The sequence below is a fragment of the Hemitrygon akajei genome, chromosome 2 (genome assembly GCF_048418815.1).
Source record: "Hemitrygon akajei chromosome 2, sHemAka1.3, whole genome shotgun sequence".
In the NCBI taxonomy this organism is placed as follows: domain Eukaryota; kingdom Metazoa; phylum Chordata; class Chondrichthyes; order Myliobatiformes; family Dasyatidae; genus Hemitrygon; species Hemitrygon akajei.
Window position 1 is genome coordinate 168040363 of NC_133125.1, and position 22300 is coordinate 168062662.

General features: G+C 44.1%; 1 protein-coding gene and 1 long non-coding RNA gene across 6 annotated transcripts in view; one reads left to right on the forward strand and one right to left on the reverse strand.

The window, feature by feature from the left end:
- LOC140718375 (discoidin domain-containing receptor 2-like) overlaps positions 1-22300 on the reverse strand; it is a 136311-nt gene that overhangs the window by 75490 nt on the left and 38521 nt on the right. For 2 of the 4 annotated variants that reach the window (XM_073032075.1, XM_073032015.1), the window contains exon 1: positions 692-854. The exons of 1 other annotated variant lie outside the window; for it this stretch is intronic. The gene's annotated coding sequence lies outside the window, so the exon portion shown is untranslated. Of the gene's footprint in view, positions 1-691; positions 855-12760; positions 12780-22300 lie in introns of those variants that run through there. One more of the 4 variants, XM_073032064.1, reaches the window with a different exon arrangement.
- LOC140718393 (uncharacterized) overlaps positions 1-22300 on the forward strand; it is a 45465-nt gene that overhangs the window by 13338 nt on the left and 9827 nt on the right. The gene's annotated exons all lie outside the window — the stretch shown is intronic.

Consider the following 22300-nt stretch of genomic DNA (forward strand, 5'->3'; position numbering starts at 1 on the left):
CCGTCAGGATGGAGGTACAGGAGCCTGGAGGCTCACACACTCAGCGATTTGGGTACAGCTTCTTTCCTTTTGTCATTGCACTATTTAGCATAATTTACCTATTTAATTTACATACTTACAGTAATTTATTTTTTTAAATATTTATCATGAATTGTATTGTACTGCTGCCGCAAAGTTAACAAACTTCACGACACATGGTGGTGATATTAAACCTGATTCTGATTCTCATGCAGACACTTCAAAACAAAGCAAGTTAAATCGCACAGAATCTCCCATAACAAAGTCATGCTGAGTATCAATTGATAAATTTTTAGGCAGATTAATCCCCCCAAAACTCCCCCCCCCGGAATTTACCTACCACCAATGTTTTATGAAATCCTTTGAAATTTGAGGGTAAACACCTGGATTAATAAAACACTGCTGGAGGGAAGCAAAGCAAACTCCACACCCAGTAAACGAAAACACTTCTAATTACTGCGCTCGACCGCTTAAAGAAATAGCTAAGATGTCTAATAATCGTTGTGATATATTACAAATTTGTTCACCTCTCCAACCATCGAGGAGTTGCATCCACCCTGAATTCGATAATAAACGGAGGTAGCGTGGATGCAGAGCGAGCTGAGGTGTTTAGTGAGCGAAAGAGTTTGAAGGTTTTCAAAGCTTCTCTACAAAGTTACGCTAGTCTAATTACCTGGAGGCAGATCAAAAAGCCAGCCTTCTCCTCTCGGACACCCAATGCAAAACAAAATCTGGATCCCTCTGTCCCTTCCCACGACTTCACACTATCCGTCCTGGGATAGGGAAAGAGGATTTTCACAACTGCCGAGGTGAAACCATCCCTGACTCTTGAATTCCTGCTCGTTCATTAACATAATATATGCTGTCCTGTTTCTGGGGCGGAAGCAGCCAATGGGTTTTCTGGCTGTTGCTCACAGGCCCCACCCCTTTATCCCAACAAACTAACCAAACACTCCGAGAAGATTTCAGAATCAGAGGTAACAAATCTTACTCAGACCTTTTGAGCGTGCGTGTTGTCGACGCCCACTTCCCTGGAAACTGCATGAGCCTCTCTTAAAGGGACAGTGACACGCAACTGCCTTTTTCCTTATTGGGAGTAAGCTATGGTGCAGGTGAAAATTCAGTGGTTCAAGAGAGGATAGTTTTTGGTGCAAACACGAGGAAATCTGCAGATGCTGGAAATTCAAACAACAACACACACAAAATGCTGGTGGAACACAGCAGGCCAGGCAGCATCTATAGGGAGAAGCGCTGTCGGCATTTCGGGCCCGAGACCCTTCGTCAGGACTAACCGAAAGGAAAGATAGTAAGAGATATGAAAGTAGTGGGGGGAGGGGGAAGTGCAAAATGATAGGAGAAGACCGGAGGGGGTGGGATGAAGCTAAGAGCTGGAAAGGTGATTGGCAAAAGTGATACAGAGCTGGAGAAGGGAAAGGATCATGGGATGGGAGGCCTCAGGAGAAAGAAAGGGGGGGGGGTGGGAGCACCAGAGGGAGATGGAGAACAGGCAAACAACTAAATATGTCAGGGATGGGGTAAGAAGGGGAGGAAGGGCATTAACGGAAGTTAGAGAAGTAAATGTTCATGCCATCAGGTTGGAGGCTACCCAGCGGTATATAAAGTGTTCCTCCAACCTGAGTTTGGATTCATTTTGACAATAGAGGAGGCCATGGATAGACATATCAGAATGTTTTTGGTATTGTTTTATTGTGTCACATCTATGGAGATACAGCGAGAAGCTTGTCCTACATACTGTTCATACAGATCAAATCATTACACTGTGCTTTGAGCTGGAATAATGTAAAACAATAACAAGTCAGAATAAAGTGCAATGTAGGTACATGCTAAAATGCAAATTCAGTACGAGATAGACTGTGAAGCTAAGGGTCCATCTTCTCGTTCAAGAGGTCCATTCAAGAGACTGGTATCAATGGGATAGAAGCTGTCCCTGAGCCTGGCGACGCGTGCTTTCAGGCTTTTGTATCTTCTGCCTGATGGAAGAGGGGTGAAGAGAGAATGTCTGGGGTGGGTGGTGTCTTCGATTTGATGCCTCACATGGAAGGTTTATGGGCCCTGAATGGAGGTATATGGACAGGTGTAGTAATTGTCCCACTTGCAGGGAGATAAGTGGAGAGGAGTGAGATGTGTGGCCATGTTGTTAAGGCATTGGACTAGTGATCTGAAGGTAGTGAGTTCGAGCTCCAGCCAAGGCAGTATGTTGTGTCCTTGAGCAAGGCACTTAACCACAGATTGCTCCAGTCCACCCAGCTGAAAATGGGTTAACCTCGCAATAAACTGGCGTAATTGCCGTCCTATCCAGGGGGGGGGGCTCGTACTCTCAGTTACTTCACGCCCCGGAAACCGGCATAAGCACCAGCTTGATGAGCCTATAAGGCTCGGGACAGACTTTAACTAACTTTAAGTTGAGAGGAATAAGTGAACAATCTCTACAGAAAATGGAGGGGTGGACTAAAGATGTACTTAGTGGTGGATCCCTAGAAGAAGTTATGGAGCTTGATGTGCTGGATGTGGAGGTTCATGGCGTGGTAGGCAAAGACAAGGGGTTATCCCTGTTATGACAGTGGGAGGATAGGGCAAGGTCAGATAAGTGTGGCATGCAGGTGAGGGAAGCATAGATACTGGTGGAAGGGAAACCCCATTCTTTGAAAAAGGAGAACATCTCTGATGTTCTAGAATAGCAAGCCTCATTCCAAGAACAGATGAAACAGAGAACAAAGTTTTGTAATACTGCAACATAACTTCCCAACTCAGTGCCTTGACTAGTAAAGGCAAACAGGCAAAACACCTTCTTTAACACTCCTCCAACCTCTGCAGTCATTTTCAGGGAATTGTTTTTTTCAGAAATGCAAATATAAATTCAGCGATGTCACATGACCTGCCTGCAGTGCTTTATCAGAACTGACCAGTTCTGCTGTAGATTGTCCTCGTGTAATATCAGCTGTCTCTCTCTCTCTCTCCACTAATTACTGCCTGATTTCTGTTGTGATTTTCCTGCTGATCTACTCCACATTTCTACAGATTCATTGGCTTCCTTTATCTGCATTCTCTTTCCCTGAACTGCAGTCATTATCTTTAAATAGTTCCATCTAACTGTTATTACCATGGCATCTCTGGCCTCACCCTGTCGGTAATACTTCCTTAGTCATCTCCATCCTTCCCTCAATTTCTCTGCAATGTAAAGCAGACTCGTTTTGCTCAGTTCGGATGAGGGACCTTTAGGCTGAAAACTGGATGTGGATTTGTTAAGTGAGCGGGTAGAATTAGGCAGATGGTGTTTAGACCATAAGGCATAAAGCAGAATCAGGCCATTTTGATCTGCCATTCCATCATGTCTGATTTATTTTACCTCGTAGCCCCATGGCTGTCTCTCTGTATCCTTTGATCCTTTTACTAGTTGAGAACCTATCAACCTCCACTTTAAACTTACCCAATGACTTGGCCTCCACAGTCATCAGCGGCAATGAATTTCATAGATTCACCACCCTCTGGTTAAAGAAATTTCTTCTCATCTCTGTTCTAAATGGACATCCTTCCATTTTGAGGCTTTACCCTTTAGTTCTAGGCTCTGCCATGAAAGGAAATATCCACTCTATGTCCACTATCAATATTTGAAAGGATTCAATAAGGTGTCCCCCCCCCCCACCATTTTTTAAACTCTAGCGAGGATATGCCCAGGGCCATTAAATGCTCCTCATACATTAACCTTTTCAATTCTGGGATAATTCTAGTGAACCTCCTCTGGACCCTCTCCAATAGTAGCAGATCCTTTCTTAGATAGAGGGCCCAAAACTGCTGACGATACTCCAAATGCATTCTGGCCAATGCCTTGTAATGCACCAATACTACATAAACATAATCATGAAAGGGATAAATAAGATAGAGGCAGGAATGTTGTTTCCACTGGTAAGTGAGACTGGAATTAGGGGACATAGCCTCAAGATTCAGGGGAGTAGATTTAGGAGGGTAATGAGGAAAAACTGTTTTCCCCAGAAAGTGGTGAATCTGTGGAATTCTTTGCCCAATGAAGCAGTGGAGGCTACCTCAGTAAATATATTTAAGACAAGGTTGGATAGATTTTTGCATAGTAGGGGAATTAAGGGTTATGGGGAAAAGGCAGGTAGGTGGAGATGAGTCTATGGTCAGATCAGCCATGATCTTATTGAATGGTGGAGCAGTCTCGATGGGCCAAATGACCTACTTCTGCTCCTATTTCTTATGTTCTTACAAGCGATTAGGAAGATGCTGGAAGTCGATATATTAGCTCCCAGCTTCTCACTTAATACCCCTTTCCCATGCACCCACCTTCTCCCTCACCTGCCTGATGTACTCCTTCCCCTCCCCTACCTTCGTATTCTGACTTCTTTCCCCTTTCCAATCTTGATGAAGGGTCTCAGTCCGAAACATGGACTGTTTGTTCCTCTTTGTACCTGACCTGCTGATTTCCTCCAGCATTTTGTATTTTCCTCATTATTACACCCTTTTTATTTTAGGCTCAGAATGATTCATTGCTAACATTGCATTTGCCTTCCTTAACACTGACTCAACCTGTAAGCCAGGTAACCTTTAAGGAATCCTGCATGAGGACTCGCAAGTCCCTCTGTTTTCAGAAGTTGCTCTCAATTTCAAAAGTAGTCTATGCCTTTATTCCTTCTACCAAAGTACATCACCATACACTTCCCTACAATATATTCCATTTGCTACTTCTTTGACCATTCTCCTAACCTATGCACCTGTAGACTCTGTTTCCTCAGCACTGCCTACCCCTCCACCTATCTTTGTATCATCCGCAAACTTAGCCTTACTTAGCAAATTTAGCCCATCAATTCCAACATCCAGATCAATAACATATAACTGAAAAGTATTGGACTCAACACTGACCCCTGTGGAACACCACTAATCACTGGCAGCCAACCAGACCAGGAGTTGTATCGCCCAGGTACTGTGACAGTACTTAAGCCAGCGGTTTGCAATCATAGAGTTTATACAGGACAGAACCAGAACTTTTAGACAACGAAGTCAATGCCAACTATCAAGTGCTGTTGTATACTAATCTACCACAAATTCACCATGGTCAAGAAAGGACACCAGCTCCTCTTCCTCCTCAGAAAGCAATCGAAACTTGGCGTGTCCCTGTTGACACTCATCACCTTTTGTATTTGCATCATAGAAAGGATCCAATCAGGATGCACCACAGCTTGGTAAGGCAACTGCTCTGCTCAAGACTGCAAGGAACTGCAGCGAGTTGCAGGCACATCTCAGCATATGATGAAAACCTGCTTCTGCATTGCGAACACGAGGAAATCTGCAGATGCTGGAAATTCAAACAACACACAGAAAATGCTGGTGGAACACAGCATTTTGACAAAGGGTCTCGCCCCAAATGTCGACAGTGCTTCTCCTTATAGATGCTGCCTGGCCTGCTGTTTTCCACCAGCATTTTGTGTGTGTTCTCTGCATTGCAAAATCAGTCAACACAATCGGAGACCACTCCCACCATAGACAATCTCTCTTCACCCCACTTCCATTGGGCAGAAGATACAAAAACTTGAAAACACAGACCACCAGGCTCAAGCACAGTCTCTATAAGGCCATTGAACAGATTACTTGTACAATAAAGATGAATTCTTGATGTCATAATCTTCCTTGTCATGGCCTTGCAACTTATTGTCTACCTGCACTACACTTTCTATGTAACTGTAACACTTTAGTCTGCTTTTCCCTTGTATTACCTCGATGGACTTACATACTTACACTTTGAAACTAACTGCACAGATAGCATGCAAAACACAGTTTTCGTTATATCATGATACATGTGACAATAATAAACTAATTACTAGTTAATGATTACCTACAGTAATCCCATTTTATCTGCACTATTCCTTTGGATTACTAGTCCAGTAAATTTATTTGAAGTTTTTAATACATTCCCAGTATTTTGCCCACAGACTTATGTTTTACCTTCAGTTTGAAGGGCCACAAAAATGGATTGACGAGCAGGGTTTACTGGAACTTGTACAGAACCAATAGGCCAAATGTCCCATGTCTGTGTTGTAATCATTTTGTGATTCTATTTCTTCTCTCTCTCTCTCATCCATCTCTCTTTCACTCTTTCCCTCATCCATCTCTCTTTCACTCTTTCCCTCGTCCATCTCTCTTTCTTTCTCTGATGTCTGTTTGTTTATCTCTCTCTCTCTCACTCACATTCTCTGTCTCCTTCTCTTGTTCTCCGTGAACCCATGAACACTACCTCATCATTTCTTACTTATGCGCTTTAAAAAAATTTATACTTCTGCACTGCTACCACAAAACAACTAACATCATATTACCAACTAACATCACCAAGTCGGCGATGATGAATCTGATTATCTTGAAACCCCCCAGGGAGAACGTAAGCTTCACACAAGAGTTATAACCCCGGTCACAGGAGCTGTGAGGCAGTGGCTCCACCAGCTGCATCATGCTGGCAGCCTTTGGGAGTTACAGCTACAGGGAGGAAGGAATTGATTCAAAACAGTGATCATTGGATTTCTGGATATTCAGGGAATCAAGGGGGATGGATATAGTGAAAGAAAATAGTGTTGAATGAGCAAAAAAAGTTGACAGTCCAATTTATCTCATTTTTATGTAATCTCACCTTGCTGTCTCACCCGATTCAAAATATTTATTTACACTAAATAAAAACTAGGTGTCAGAAGTTATGCATAGAAGGCAGGAGAATGGGGTTGAGTGGGTAATAAATCGACCATGATGGAATGGTGCTGCAGACTCAACGGGCCAAATGGCCTAATTCGGCTGCTTTGTCTTATGTCCTTATCACACTTTATTCTCTTCACATTCTCATCAAGTTCATCAACCTTCAAATTCTATCACTCACTCAGAAACTGGGGCGACTTAGAGAGGACAATTAACTTTCTAGCCTGCATGAATTTGAGATGTGATAGGGAACTGGAGCAGCAGTGGGTATGGAAGTCATAGGTGGTCACAGGGAGTATGACAAACTCCACACAGGTCAGGATTGAACACAGGGGTTTAAGAATGTTGATCAAGTTACTGTTTGGCGAAATTTCTTTACTGAAAGCATAGATTATCACAGTGGGTTCTGTTCATCAGTTCCCCAATTAGAATGCTGCGACTGCACTGGGCATTGAGTTCAGGTGTCCTATCAACACCTGAACTACCAGTAAGGAATTTTGTCTTATCAAAGAATGCTTTACAGGCTTGCAGGTGGGAAGATAGATTTAGCACAACTGGAATGTGTTCAAAGAAAGTCCAACAATTGCCAAGTTCCTTTTCCGATCAGGATTGACTCCAAAACATTTTTGTGGCCAATCAATGTTGACCTCCAATGCAGGACTCTGCAATTCCATTCCCATGGATGCTGCAAATTTGCCCACCCTGCCTACTTCACCAACTTTCTCTCCTCTTGCTCTTTAAAGAAATGCCTTAAACACACCTCTTAGAACATAGCACAGTACAGGCCCTTTGGCCAACCTTTTAACTTACTCTAAAATCAAACTAACCATTCCCTCTTACACAGCCCTCCATTTTCCTATCTAGAGTTTCTTAAATGCCCCTGATGTATCTGCATCTACCACCGCCCACTGCTGTCTGCATAAAGAACTTACCTCTGACATTGTCTCTACACTTCCTTCCAATCACCTTAAAATATGTGCCCTCATATTAGCCATTCCTGCCCTGGTAAAAGAAGTCCCTAGCTATCCACTTGATCTAGGTCTCTTATCATCTTTCACACCTCTATCTAGTCACCTCTCATCCTCAAAAGGAGAAAAGCCTGAGCTCACTCAACCTATCTTCATAAGATATGCTCTCTAATCCAGGCAGCCTCTGGGTAAATGTCCTCTGCACCCTCTCTAAAGCTTCGAAATTCTTCCTAAAATGAGTCAACCAGAATTGAACACAATACTCCAGGTGTGGTCTAACCAGGGTTTTATAGAGCTGCAACATTACCTTGCGGCTCCTGAACTTGAAAGTCTGTTAAACTGTTCTGAGCATCAAACCTGCTCCTTGTTTGGGGTATCTTTAAAGGTATTCTTTATATGCCACTTGTTTCCAAGGCATGCTGTAATGTAGAGACAGGAGGAACTTCACCTGCACCCAGTAATATCCCACAAGGTTCTCGCTGTATGTTTGCTTTTAATATCTGTTTCTTCTCCAAGGATTGTCACTGTCATGGTGGAGAGGCTTTTGAGTTCCAGAGATCCTGAGAGTGATACCATCTGGAATTTAGACATCTGGGCCTTAGCTACTGATAGGGCCAGCCATGACGGTAAGGCCAACTGGGAGGTTCTAGACAATGAGTGTTTCAACCAAGACCTCAACAGTGAACTGGTGGAAGATGATCAAACATCACATTGGCAGTGAAGGTGGAGGAAGGCTGTGGCAGTAAAGGGTCCCTAATTGTTCTGCACTCCATGCCACTGGACTCTGACCCCTGCATCAGCCTCGGAGATAGGAATGCTTTGCAATTTTCTCACAGCTCCCTCCCCACCTCTCTAATCACATGTTCTAATCTTTCTCCGCTCTGACGGATTTCCTGAATTGTTCTTATCTGACCTGGAATGCATTGGCTGTTTATAAAGAAAACAGGCGAGCCTCTTTATTCACTAGAGATAGTCTTCAGACCTGAAAAATTAACTCTTTTACTCTCTCCCCATAGATGCTACCTGACCTACTGAGTGTATCCAACATTTTCAGTTCTTGTTTTAGATTTTTAATATGATGTTTTTTTTCAAATTCACAGTCCTGTATCCAATGAAACTCAGGAGAGGACTAAAGGTGCTCCCCCAACATGAGTTCCAGCAGTTCAGGTAACAGAAATTCTCTCTTAAGACCATAAAATACTAAATGGAATTAGGTTATGCAGCTTATTGAGTCTGCTCTGCCATTCAATCATGGCTGACTTTATTCAATCCCCTTTGCCCACTTTCTCACTGTAACCCTTAACACCCTTATCAATCAAGAACCTATCAATCTCTGCCTGAAACAAACCCAATGACATAGCCTCCACAGCATTCTGCGGTTATGAGTCCCACCACCTTCCAAATAAAGAAATTCCTTCTCATCTCAGTTTTAAAGAGATGTCCCTTCATTCTGAGGGTGTGTTCTCAGATCCTAGACTCTCCTTATAATGGAAATATCCTCTCCACATCCACTCTATCCAGGCCATTCCGTTGCAAGGTTGTGGCAGTGGAACAGACCCAAGTGCTGAACACGGGCGCAGAGGCCGAAGAGGAAGACACTGCCTTCATAGTGAGCGTGGGAATGGTTCCAAGGAGGGTTTTTTTACCCAGAGTCTTGGTAAATAATTTAGGAACAAGGCTAGACTTAGAACTGATCATCCTAAACACCATGGAGTGAGGTTACTCATACACAAGTCAACAAACTGGCACCTTCTAGTAGTGGTCACAGGACTCTTATACTATTCTGGTTGATGGAATGCAGGTGTTTGTAATTATTGGAACCTGGGAATAGATTGGGAACTAAACAAGGTGTTAAAGGCCCAATTCCTGAGTAAGACAGCCAGGTGTCAGAAGGGACCATGACACATTCGGTATCCGGTAGGTTTCAATGAGAACCCCCTCATCCTTGCAAAATCCATCGAGGACAGGCCCAGTGCCATCAAATGCTTCTCATGTATTGAGCTAGGAGGGATCTTTGAGTACCAATACGTGATTTTCTGAAAGCCGTGTCACAGGCGGACAAGGTGGTGACTATGGCATTTAGCACAATGGCCTTTCATCAGTGTCAACAATAAAGTACAAGATCACTTGCTCCGAATAATACTTCGTCTGACTCCGAGGAGTCAAAATAGGATTTTAATTAGCGTTGTCATGACTTAGCACAGGCCACCTTAGAATGTTAGATTGCTACATGAATGCAAATTGAGAGAGCCCTCATCCAACAAGGCACTAAGAACAAAAGTTGGAGTATTATGTTGGTGAGGTGTATTGTGTCAGGTTCGGTTACTAATAATAATAGGTCATTAAGCAGGAAAGAATGTATTGAAGATTTATGAGAATATTGCCAGTGCTTGAAGGCCTGGGAGAAGTTGTAGGAGATTGATGGGTGAACTTATGGACGTGTGTAAAACCATGAGGCATGTAGAATGGGTGAATGCACACAGTCTTTTCCCAAGGGATAAGGAAGTGAAAGCTACGGGTCATAGGTTTAAGGAGATGAAAGATTTCAAAGGGCCCTGAGGGGCAACTTCATCACGTGAAGGGTGATGAACATGCAGTGAGCTGCCAAAGGAAGTAATTGAGGCCAGTACCCTGATAACTTTTAAAAGATATTTGGATCCATACACATATGGGAAAGGTTTAGAACAGGGGTTCCCAAACTGGGATCCAAGGACTGCTTGGTTAATGGTAGGGGTCCATGGCATAAAAAAGGTTGGGAACCCCTGGTTTAGAGGGATGTGGGTCAAACATGGGCAACATGTACCTGAACTTTCCTGCACTGCACTCTCTCTGCAGCTGTTCTACATTGTTATTGTTTTACCTCAATGCACTGTGTAATGATTTGATAGTATGAACAGCGTGCAAGACAAGTTTTTCACTGTATCTCAGTACACGTGACAATAATAAACCAATACTAATACTGAAAAGCTCACTTCAAGAGGAAGCTTCATGAGGATGGGGAGAAGGAGAGGTTCGGACAGGGAATTTCAGAGTCTGAGACTGATAGAGAGGGAAATAAATCAGCTTTGATCGAATAATGGAGCAGTTTTGACGGGCTGAATGGTCTAGTTCAGTTCCTGTGTCTTATGGCCTGTGGGAAAACCCTGGATCTAAGATGTCAGAGAGCGCAGAGAGGACAGAATTGAGAGCACTCTACCTGGGAAGGGTCAGTCTGCAGGAGCAGCCTCTCACAGAGGTGAGCTTCTGACAAGGCAGAGACTTTTGACAGCCATCCAAGTGCTTTGAGTCAAGATTGCAATGTTTACTCCGCGACTAAATACCACAATCAGGTCTGGATCTGTCTCAGCTTCTGATGAGTATCGGAGCACAATTTAATGAGCCTTAATGTATTTGTCAGGTCTGCCTGTCAACGAGTTTCGGGGAGGTTTCCCCGTTGCTCAAACCTGCCGAACACCTGGAGTCAGAGTCTTTAACCATTGCTTTGCTTCTATTTCTATTATTATATAATTCTATTTAATCAAACTTTCTTCTCATTATTTCTCCATCCACTGCCACTCTCATCTATCAGTCTCCTGATTCCTGCACTGTGCAAGCTTATTGAGCAGTACCTCATCTTCTACCTGGGTACACCGTAGCCTTCCAGACTCAACATTCAATTCAACAACGGCAGTTACTCAGCTTCTGAGTACTTTTTTCAAGAAGCAGATTGGAGATCCCCTCACAATATCTTATCACCCACCCAGAAGTGAACACCTCACTCTCTGACTCTGAGCCTGTTACACTATTCTGTGTAAGATGCTGCAGCACCTCACCTTCTGACTGGAAATGTGGCAGCCTTCTGGGCTCAACCTCAGAGAACTGGAACTCTGAACTTTCATTTCCCCCCAGAATCAGAATCAGGTTGATCACCACTGACGTGGGTTGTGAAATTCATTGTTTTGTAGCAGCAGTACAGTGCAAAATATAAAAAATACTGTATTAGAAAAATAAATAAATAGTGCAAAATACAATTCTCGAGGTAATTTTGAGCACTTGTTATTTCCACTCATGCTTTGGTTGATTTAATCCTCTATTTGTTCCATTTCTTGACCCTTTAATGCACACCCCCCCCTCCCCGGCACATATATACGACCTCTCCCTCACACACACTATCTCTCTCTCTCTCCCCTGAACACAAAAACACAATCTCTCTCCCCATACACTCACACCCGTCCCCCAGCACACATATACAACCTCTCTCTCATCCACACATACACAACCTCTCTCTCATCCACACATATACAACCTCTCTCTCATCCACACATACACAATCTCTCCCTCACACACACACTATCTCTCTCTCTCTCTCCCCCCTCCCTCTCCCTCCCTCACAAGTGCACACACACCCTCTCTCTCTCTCCCCGAACACAAAAACACAATCTCTCTCCCGCATACACTCACACCTCTCCCCCCCACAAACACAATCTCTCTTCCACACACACACAATCTGTCTCACTCACATGCACACATACACACAAGTGCGTGCACACACAGACACACACACACAATCTCTCTCCCACATATACACACAATCTGTCCCCCCCACACACACAATCTCTCTCCCACATATACACACAATCTGTCCCCCCCACACACACAATCTCTCCCCCCACAAACACAGTCTTTCTCCCCCACACACTCAATCTTTAAATACTCCCACACACAATCTATCTCACTCACATACACACACAGACCCACAATCTCTCCTCCCACACACAATCTCTCTCCCACATACACACAGTCTCTACCCCCACACATAATCTCTCTCACTCACATACAAAATTTCTCTACACACACACACACACACACACACACACACACACACACACACACACACACACACACACACACACACACACACACACACACACACACACACACACTTTATCACACCACCAGCACCATCCACTACTTGTGTCATCTAGTCTCTCAGCTCCTTTCAGAATAAGAAAGACCTTCCCTTCTATTCTCCCCACCCCAACACCACCAGTCCGTTTCTCTGCACATTAATTTGGTTTTACCTCTGAGTGCTCCTAGTTCTGATGCCAGTTTAAACGCCAGCTCTTCCGCTCCTTCCACCAGTTTAAAGTTCAAAGTAAGTTGATTATCAAGCTACTTACAGCATGTGTCACCTAATCATTACCTCAGTACAGCAACACTCTGACCACTTTGGACTACAATGGACTTCAAAACTCAAAGTAAATTTAATATCAAGGTACATACAATTTACCTATTTCACCATATACTACTCTGAGATTAATTTTCTTGTGGACATTTACAGGAAAATAAAGAAATACAATGGAGTTTATGAAAAATGATACATAAACAAAGACAGACAAGCAACCAATGTGTAATATAATACAAATTTTATAGTGACTTTGAGTTTGTGGGATCTGTTCAGTGTTGGGGTAAGTGGTCTTATTGATGCTGGTTCAGAAGCAAGGATAATAGTACTTCATTAGACTTTCAAGTCATCAAGTTTATTGTCATTTCGACCATAAACTGCTGGTACAGTACACAGTAAAAACGAAACAACGTTCCTCCAGGACCCTGGTGCTACATGAAACAACACAAAAATACACTAGACTACGTGAGACAGCACAAGGCTACAGTAGACTACACAAAACAACATAAAAACTGCACTAGACTACAGACCTGCACAGGATTACATAAAGTGCACAAAACAGTGCAGGGCAGTACAATAATTAATAAACAAGACAATAGGTACAGTAGAGGACAAATTACAATATAATAATAAATGATGTAGATATCAGTCTAGACTCTGAGTATTGAGGAGTCTGATGGCCTGGGGGAAGAAACTGTTGCACAGTCTGGTCGTGAGAGCCCAAATGCTTTGGTACCTTTTGCCACATGGCAGGGGGGAGAAGAGTTTGTATGAGGGATGCGTGGGGTCCTTCACAATACTGTTAGCTTTGCGGGTGCAGTGTGTGGTGTAAATGTCTGTAATGGTGGGAAGAGAGACCCCGATGATCTTCTCAGCTGACCTCACTATCTGCTGCAGGGTCTTGCGATCCAAGATGGTGCAATTCCTGAACCAGGTAGTGATGCAGCTGCTCAGGATGCTCTCAATACAACCTCTGTAGAATGTGGTGAGGATGGGGGGTGGGAGATGGACTTTTCTCAGCCTTAGCAGAAAGTAGAGATGTTGCTGGGCTTTCTTTGCTATGGAGCTGGTGTTGAGGGGCCAGGTGAGATCCTCAGCCAGGTGAACACCAAGAAATTTGTTGCTCTTAACGATCTCAACAGAGGAGCCTCAGGGTGTGGGTCCATGTCACAATCCAACTGCCTGCCTGCTCTGTTGGGCACCTCCTGCCCCATCTTCCCTTCTGTGGAAGATTCTGCAGTTCAAACACTGGCTGCTACACAAGAGTGAGAGCAGATTGGACCCCACCCTGAGGGACTTCTGAGGGGGCATTAAGCAAAGGTACAAAGGATAACACGTCCATTGGATCAGATAAAATGACAATGTGGTCAAGTTAAAGTAAATTTATTATCAAAGTACATACTGTATGTGTTAGCATGTACTATATAGAGATTCACTTCATTAATGCATTTGTTGAACATAGAAATCTACATTACAGGCACTTCAGCCCACAATGTTGTGCCGACCATGTAACCTACTCTAGAAACTGCCTAGAATTTCCCTACTGCATAGCCCTCAATTTTTCTAAGGTCCATGTACCTATCTAAGAGGCTCTTAAAAGACCCTATTGTATCTGCCTCTATCACCTTCGCTAGCAGTGAAGTTCACACATCCACCACTCTCTGTGTGAAGAAACTTCCCTCTGACATCCACCTTGCACCTACTTCCAAGCTGAAACCTATGCCCTCTCCTGTTAGCCATTTCAGCCCTGGGGAAAAGCCTTTGGCTATCCACACGATCAAAGCCTCACATCATCTTATACACCTCTATCAGAAAAATAAAGCAACACAATAGAATTTATGAAAAAATATACATAAAGGAGACTGACAAATGAACAATGTGCAAAAGAAGACAAATTTATGTAAATAAAAAAATTACTGAAAACACATCTTTGAAAGCAAGGCTGCAGGTGGTGGAAACACACACACAAGATGCTGGAGGAACTCAGCAGGCCAGGCAGCATCTATGGGAATGAATATAGTTGACATTTCAGGCTGAGGCCCTTCATTCAGACTAGACAAAAAAAGTCAGAGTTAGAAGGTGTGGGGGAGGGGAGGAAGAAACACAAGGTGAAATTGGGAAGGGGAGGAGGGGTGAAGTAAAGAGCTGAGAAGTTGATTGATGATAGAGATACAGGGCTGGTCTAGTAGGAGAATACAGAATGCGATGGAAGAAAGAATAGGAGAAGGAACACCAGAGGGAGGTGATTTACAGGTAAGGAGATAAGGTGAAAGAGGGAAATTGGGAGTGGGGAATGGTGAAGCGGGGGTGTTAGCAGAAGTTCAAAAAATTGATGTTCATGCCATCATGTTGGAGGCTAACCAGACGGAATATAAGATGTTGCTCCTCCAACCTGAGTGTGGCCTCATCACGACAGTAGAGGAGGTCATGTACTGACACGTCCGAATGGGAATGGGAAGTGGAATTAAAATGGGTGGCCACTGGGAGATCCTGCTTTCTGGCGAACGGAGCATAGGTGCTCAGCGAAGAGGTCTCCCAATCTACGTTGGGTCTCACCGATGTGCAAGAGACCACACCAGGAGCACTGGACACAGTGGATGACCCCAGCAGACTCACAGGTGAAATGTCACGTCACCTGGAAAGACTATTTGGAGCCCTGAATGGTAGTGAGGGAGGTGGTATAGTGGTAGGTGCAGCACTTGTTCTGCTTACAAGGATAAGTGCCAGGAGGGAGATCAGTGGGGAGGGAATGGACTAGGGAGATGCATAGGGGGCAATCGCTGCAGAAAGCAGAAAATGGGGGGAAGGGGGAAGGAAAGATGTGTTTAATGGTGAGATCCTGTTGGAGATGGTGAAAGTTACAATGAATTATGTGCTGGATGCAGAGGATAGTGGGGTAATAGGTGACGACAAAAGGAACCCTATCCCAGGTGGGGTAGGAGGATGTGGTGAGGGTAGATGTGTGCGAAATGGAGGAGATGCAGTTGAGGGCAGTGTCGATGGTGGAGGAAGAGAAGCCGCTTTTTTTGAAGAAGGAGAACATCTCCTTCATTCTGGAATGAAACACCTCCTCCTGAGAGCAAATGCAGTGGAGAAGGAGGAATTGGGAGAAGATGGTGGCAGTTTTGCAAGTAACAGGGTTGGAGGAAGTATAGTCCAGGTAGCTGCAAGTGTCAGTGGATTTGAAAATGGACATCGGTAGATATGCTGTCTCCAAAGATAAAGACAGAGATCAAGAAATGGGAGGGAGATGTTGGAAATGGACATGGTAAATTTGAGGGCAAGGTGGATGTTGGAGGCAAAGTATGAAATTGACGAGCTCCACATGGGTGCAGGAAGCAGCACCAATGCAGTCATCGTTGTAGTGTAGAAAGAGTTGGGGAGTGACACTAGTGTAGGCCTCACCCCATTTCCCTACCAGAGGTAGGGTTCCTCTTGTTCTCTCCTACCATCCCACCAGCCTCTGCATCCCGCACATAATTCTCCATAACTTCTGCCATCTCCCACGGGATCCCACCACAATAGCACATCTTTCCCTCACCCCCACTTTCTGCTTTCTACAATGATCGCTCTCTACCTGTCTCTCTTGTCCATTTGCCCCTCCCACTGATCTCCCTCCTGGCACTTATCCTTGCAAACAGGACAAGTGCTACACCTGCCCCTACACCTCCTCCCTCACAACCATTCAGGGCCCTAAACAGTTCTTCCAGGTGAGGTAACACTTCACTGCTGGGGTCATCTAGTGTATCCGGTGCTCCTGGTGTGGCCTCTTGTATATCGGTGAGACCCAACGTAGATTGGGAGGCTGCTTTGCCAAGCATCTATTCCCCGTCCTCCAGAACAAGTGGGATCCCCCAGTGGCCACCCATTTTAACTCCACTTCCCATTCCCATTCCAACATGTCAGTCCATGGCCTCCTCTGTTGTCACGATGAGGCCACATTGAGGTTGGAGGAGCAACACCTTATATTCCATCTGGATAGCCTTCAACCTGATGGCATGAACATCAACTTCTTGAACTTCCGGTAATGATCCCCCTCCCCCTCAAATCCTTCACCATCCCCACTCCCCTTTTCCCTCTCTTACTTTATCTCCTTACCTGTCCATCATCTCCCTGTGGTGCTCCTTTCCATTTTCTTTCTTCCATGGCCTTCTGTGCTCTCCTATTAGATTCCCCTTCTCCATATCTTTTTCACCAATCAACTTCATCCCCCCCAAAAAATTTCACCTATCACTTTGTGTTTCTTTCTCCCCTCCCTCAGCTTCTAACATTGACTCCTTACCTTTTTTTCTCCAGTCCTGATTAGGGTTTCAGCTTGAAATGTCAACTATTTTCTTTTCCAATAGATGCTGTCTGGCCTGCTGAGTTCCTCCAGCACTTTGTGTGTGTTGCTCAGATTTCTAGCATCAGCAGACTTTCTCTTGTTTGTGGAGGTGATGAAATCAGATCAGAGTTGTGGTGAGTGAGGTCAATTTCTGGAATTCCAAACAATTCCTTTTGATCTTCCTGGTCAAATCAAAGTTGAATTTATTGTTATATTCACAAATGCATGGGTGCACAGGTGCATAGGAAAACTTACTTGCAGCAGCATCACAGGCATTTTGAATCAGATAAGCAGCATTCACAAGAAAAGCATAAATTAAACACCAATTATACACCTTTTTTACAAGAAAGAACACAATTAGAATGTTAAAAAGTCAAATCTAGTGCAAAATGCTTAAAAGTGTTCATAGTGTTGCTATGCTGAGGCAGTGATTAGGGTTGTGCAGGTTGGTTCAAGTCACGCCAAAGGGTTTCAGCCCGAAACATTGACTGTACTTTTTTCCATAGATGCTGCCTGACCTGCAGAGTTCCTCCAGCATTTTGTGTGTGTTGCTTTGATTTGCAGCATCTGCAGATTCTCTCTTGTAGGTTCAAGAATTGAATGGCTGAAGGGTAGGAGCTGGTTGTGAACCTGTTGGTGTGGGACTTCAGTCTTCTGTGCTTCCTGCCTGATGGTAGCTGGGAGAAGGTGGCACAACCGTATGCACACTCACAAACTTGCCTACTTACCAAAAAGAGCGCGCGTACACACACGCACGCACACACACGCACGCACGCACGCACGCACACACACACACACACACACGTAACCTTGAGGGAAAAGTATGTATATTCCCTGAAGAACAGGTGTAGACTTGCATTTAACTGCCTTACAAAATCAGTATTCACTTTGACAGCCCCATCCTCTTCAAAACAACATACCTGGAGCATGTTAAATCACAACACACATCCTGTCCGATTCCCCTGCAAGCTCCAAGGAAGATTCTTTTGAATAGCCTGATAATTCACATCCAATGTTTTTTCAAAATCTGGTGTTTTTGAGTACTTGGATCGCTGTGAATGAGTGATTTTGGACATGTTAGGGCAGCTTATCTGGCATTAAAGATAACATGTAGCTGGGGGAGAGATGTTGAGAGAGTTAAACCCCAGCAAGTCAGTCACCATGTCTTTGGAATCAGGCAGGGGAGCAGTACAGATATGATTACATCACGGAAACACTAAACTCAGGAGCCGAGAGAGAAGTTTGCTCCTCAGGACTGCTCTGCCATCCAATAAATTCAGGGCTCCGCTGAATCTCACACCTTGTTCCACGTTCATTCCTGTTGTGCTGATGCCCAACACACCTCATCCTCCAGGACACAGAATTGCAAAGGTTCACATCAGTCTGAGAAGCGACTTCTCCTCATTTCTGAGCAGGCAGCCCCCAAGGAAAAAGTAGTACACTACTTGGCTCCTGCTTCACCATTCAAGCTCAACACACAACCTATGGAGATTAGCTTTATTTAAGAACATAATAAGAACACAAGAAATAGGAACAGGAGTCGGCCATCCAGCCCATCGAGCCTGCCCCGCCATTCAATAAGATCATGTCTGATCTGTCCGTAAACTCAGCTCCATCTACCTGCCTTTTCCCCATAACCCTTAATTCCCCTACTATGTAAAAAACTGTATCTTAAATATATTTAGTGAAGAAGCCTCAATTGCTTCCCTGGGCAGAGAATTCCACAGATTCACCACTTTGGGAAAAACAGTTTCTCCTCATCTCCATCCTAAATCTTCTCCCCTGAATCTTGAGGCAATATACCCTAGTTCTAGTCTCATCTACCAATGGAAACAACTTGCCTACTTCTATCCTATCTATTCCTTTCAAAATTTTGTATGTTTCTATAAGGTCCCCTCTCATTCTTCTGAATTCCAGACAGCATAGTCCCAGGCAACTCAATCTCTCTTCGTAGGTTAACCCCTTCATCTCTGGAATCAACCCGGTAAACCTCCTCTGCACTGCCTCCATTTGTCACATGTACATCGAAACTTTGAAACCTACAGTGAAATGCGTCGTTTGTATCAATGACCAACACAGCCCAGGATGTGTGAGGACAGCCTTCAGGTGTCTGGCATGCCCATAACTCCATAACCATTCACATTTGGAATGTGGGAGGAAACCAGAGTATTTGGTCATGGGGAGAATGTACAAACGCCCTACAGACAGTAGCGGAAATTGAAATGTGATCTGTGATTGTAGGCACTGTAATACATTACTATAACTCCTCCATTGCCATGTCTGCCTTGCACCATTCCGTGTCAGAAAGGGAGCAGGGCTTTGACCCAAAACTTTAACAGTTACTTTCCTCCCGCAGATGCTGCCTGACCCGTTGAATTCTTCCAGCAGAGTGCTTGTTGTTCTAGATTCCAGAATCTGCAGTCTCTAGCTGACAGCTGATGTTTCACTGGCTTCCTGGACTAACCTTTAATGTCAGAATTCCTATTCATCTTGTTATCCTGCCTCTTCCCCCATATTAGATACATTAGATTAACATTATTTGTCATATGTACTTGGAGCATTGAAACATTCAGTGACATTTGCCTCTGTGACCAACACAGTCTGAAGATGAGCTGGGGGGCTGCCCGCAACTGCTTCCAGTGCAATACAAAGCGTGCTCACAACTCACTGCCCTTAAATGTACGTCTTTTGAATGTTGGCAGAAACCAGAGCACCTGCAGGAAACCCACGTGGTTATGGGGAAAACATACAAACTCCTTACAGGCAGTGGTGGGAATTGAACCCCAGTTTGCTGATTGCAGGCACTGTATTTGTGTTACGCATTTCTGCTATGCTACCGTGCTGCCCAGTATAGACTCCTCCACCCAGGAGCTTGTTTGAAAGTAGACAAATACAAGGAGCTGGGAGGCCCAATCTAAGTGGAAGGTGTGGCAGACACACACGAGCAGTTTTGTGTGTGGCAGTACTTCCTTATGAGCTTTCTTTCCGTGAAAGTCCACACCCACCACTCTTGCTGCCAGGCCGAGGCCTCAACACGCCTCAGCACCAGCCACACACTCTTTGTGTTGAGTAACACTTCCACTTTGTGTTAAGTGTACCTGTTTGACAGTAAAACTTTGGTAGTTTCCCATCTGTCAGTCTGGAAAACCCCAATGGTTTGGCATCAGGTTCACCAGCTGATGTTTCCTGCATGTCTTAAAAATACAGCAGGACCGCAGTTCCTCTATTGCCCAAGAACTCAGAAAGCACAAGTTTCCACCCTCCGTTGAAAAATCACTGGGTTCAAGGTTCTTACTACCCTCCCCAAAAAAAATCACTGGGTCCAAGTTTCCCACCCTTCTCCAAAACTCACTGGGTCCAAAGATCCCGCACTCATGTGAAGCTCACCAGAGCCTCAGTTCCCACCCTTCCCTGAAATTCATCGGGTCTTCCGTTCCCTTCTTCCTCTGAAACTCACCAGGTGCCCAGCTTGCACACTTGAAGCTTGCACTGAAGCATTTATTACAGTACTTCGTAACATCTAAAAAAATTATGTAGGCAAAAGATGCCATTAAGCTGGAATGAGTGCAGAGGAGATTTATAAGGATGTTGTCAGGACTCTGGGGACTGAATTAGGGAAAGAGGTTGGGCAGGTTGGGACTTTATTCATTGAAGTGTAAGAAAATGCTTGGTAATCTTATGGAGATATATAGAATCACGAGGGCATAGCGTCAATGCACATAGTGTTGGGGAATCCAGAGGGTATAGGTTTAAGGTGAGAGGTTCAGCAGATCAGGACGCTATTCAAAGTTCAAAGTAAATTTATTATCAAAGTACATTTATGTCACCATACACAACCCCGAGATTAATTTTCTTGCGGGCATAGTCAATAAGTCCATCATAGAATGATAACCATAAGAGAATCAATGACTGACCACACCAGCATTGGCATTCAACCAGTGCTCGAATACAAATAGAAAGTAACAACAATAATAAATAAATAAGCAATAAATGTTGAGAAAATGAGATAAAAATCCTTGAAAGTGAATCCACAGGTTGTGAGAACAGATCAATGATTGGGCAAGTGAAGTTGAGTCAAGTTATCACCTTTAGTTCAAGAGCTTGATGTTTGAGGGGTAATAACCGTTCCTGAACCTGATGGTGTGAGTCCAGAGGCTCCTGTATGTTCTTCCTGAAAGCAGCATAAAGTGCAATAACAGGATGTTGAGAAAGTGCAGACAATAAGGTGTAAGACAGATTGTAAGATCAAGAGTCCATCTTATTGTTCTAAGGAAATGTTCAATAGTCTTCCAACAGTGAGGTAGAAGCTGTACTTTAGCCTGCTGGTACATACTTTCATATCTTCTGTCTGGTGAGAAGAAGCAGGAGAGAGAATATCTTGGGTGAGAGGGGTTTGTGATTATGTTGGTTGCTTTTCTGAGGCAGTGAGAAGGGTAGACCGATATTATAGAGGTATATAAAATCACAGGGATGTATAATACCATAAGACATAGGAGCAGAATTAGACCATTCGGCCCATTGAGTCTTCTCTGCCTGTCCATCATGGCTGATTTATTATCCCTTTCAACCCCATTCACCTGCTTTCTCCCTGTAATCTGTGACACCCTGACGAATCAAGAAGCTGTCAATCTCTGCTTTAAATACATCCAATGACTTGGCATCCGGAGCTGTCTGTGGCAATGAATTCCACAGATTCACTGACTTCTGGCTAAAGAAATTCCTTCTCATCTGTTCTAAATGGATGTCCCTCAAATCCGAGGCTGTGCCCCTGGTCTAAGACTCGCCCACTATCGGAAACATCCTCTCCACATCCACCCTATCCACGCCTTTCAATATTTGACAGGTTTCAGTGAGACCCCCCCCCCATTCTTCTAAGCTCCAGCAAGTGCAGGCCCAGAGCCATCAAACACCCCTCATACATTAACCCTGTCTTTCCTGGGATCATTCTCATGAACATTCTCAGGACTTTTCAAATGCCAACACACCCTTTCTTAGATAAGGACCCAGAACTGCTCAAAATTGGTCTGACCAATGCCTAATAAAATCTCAGCATTACATCCTTGATTTTATATTGTAGTCCTCTCGAAATGAATGCTAATATTGCATTTGTCA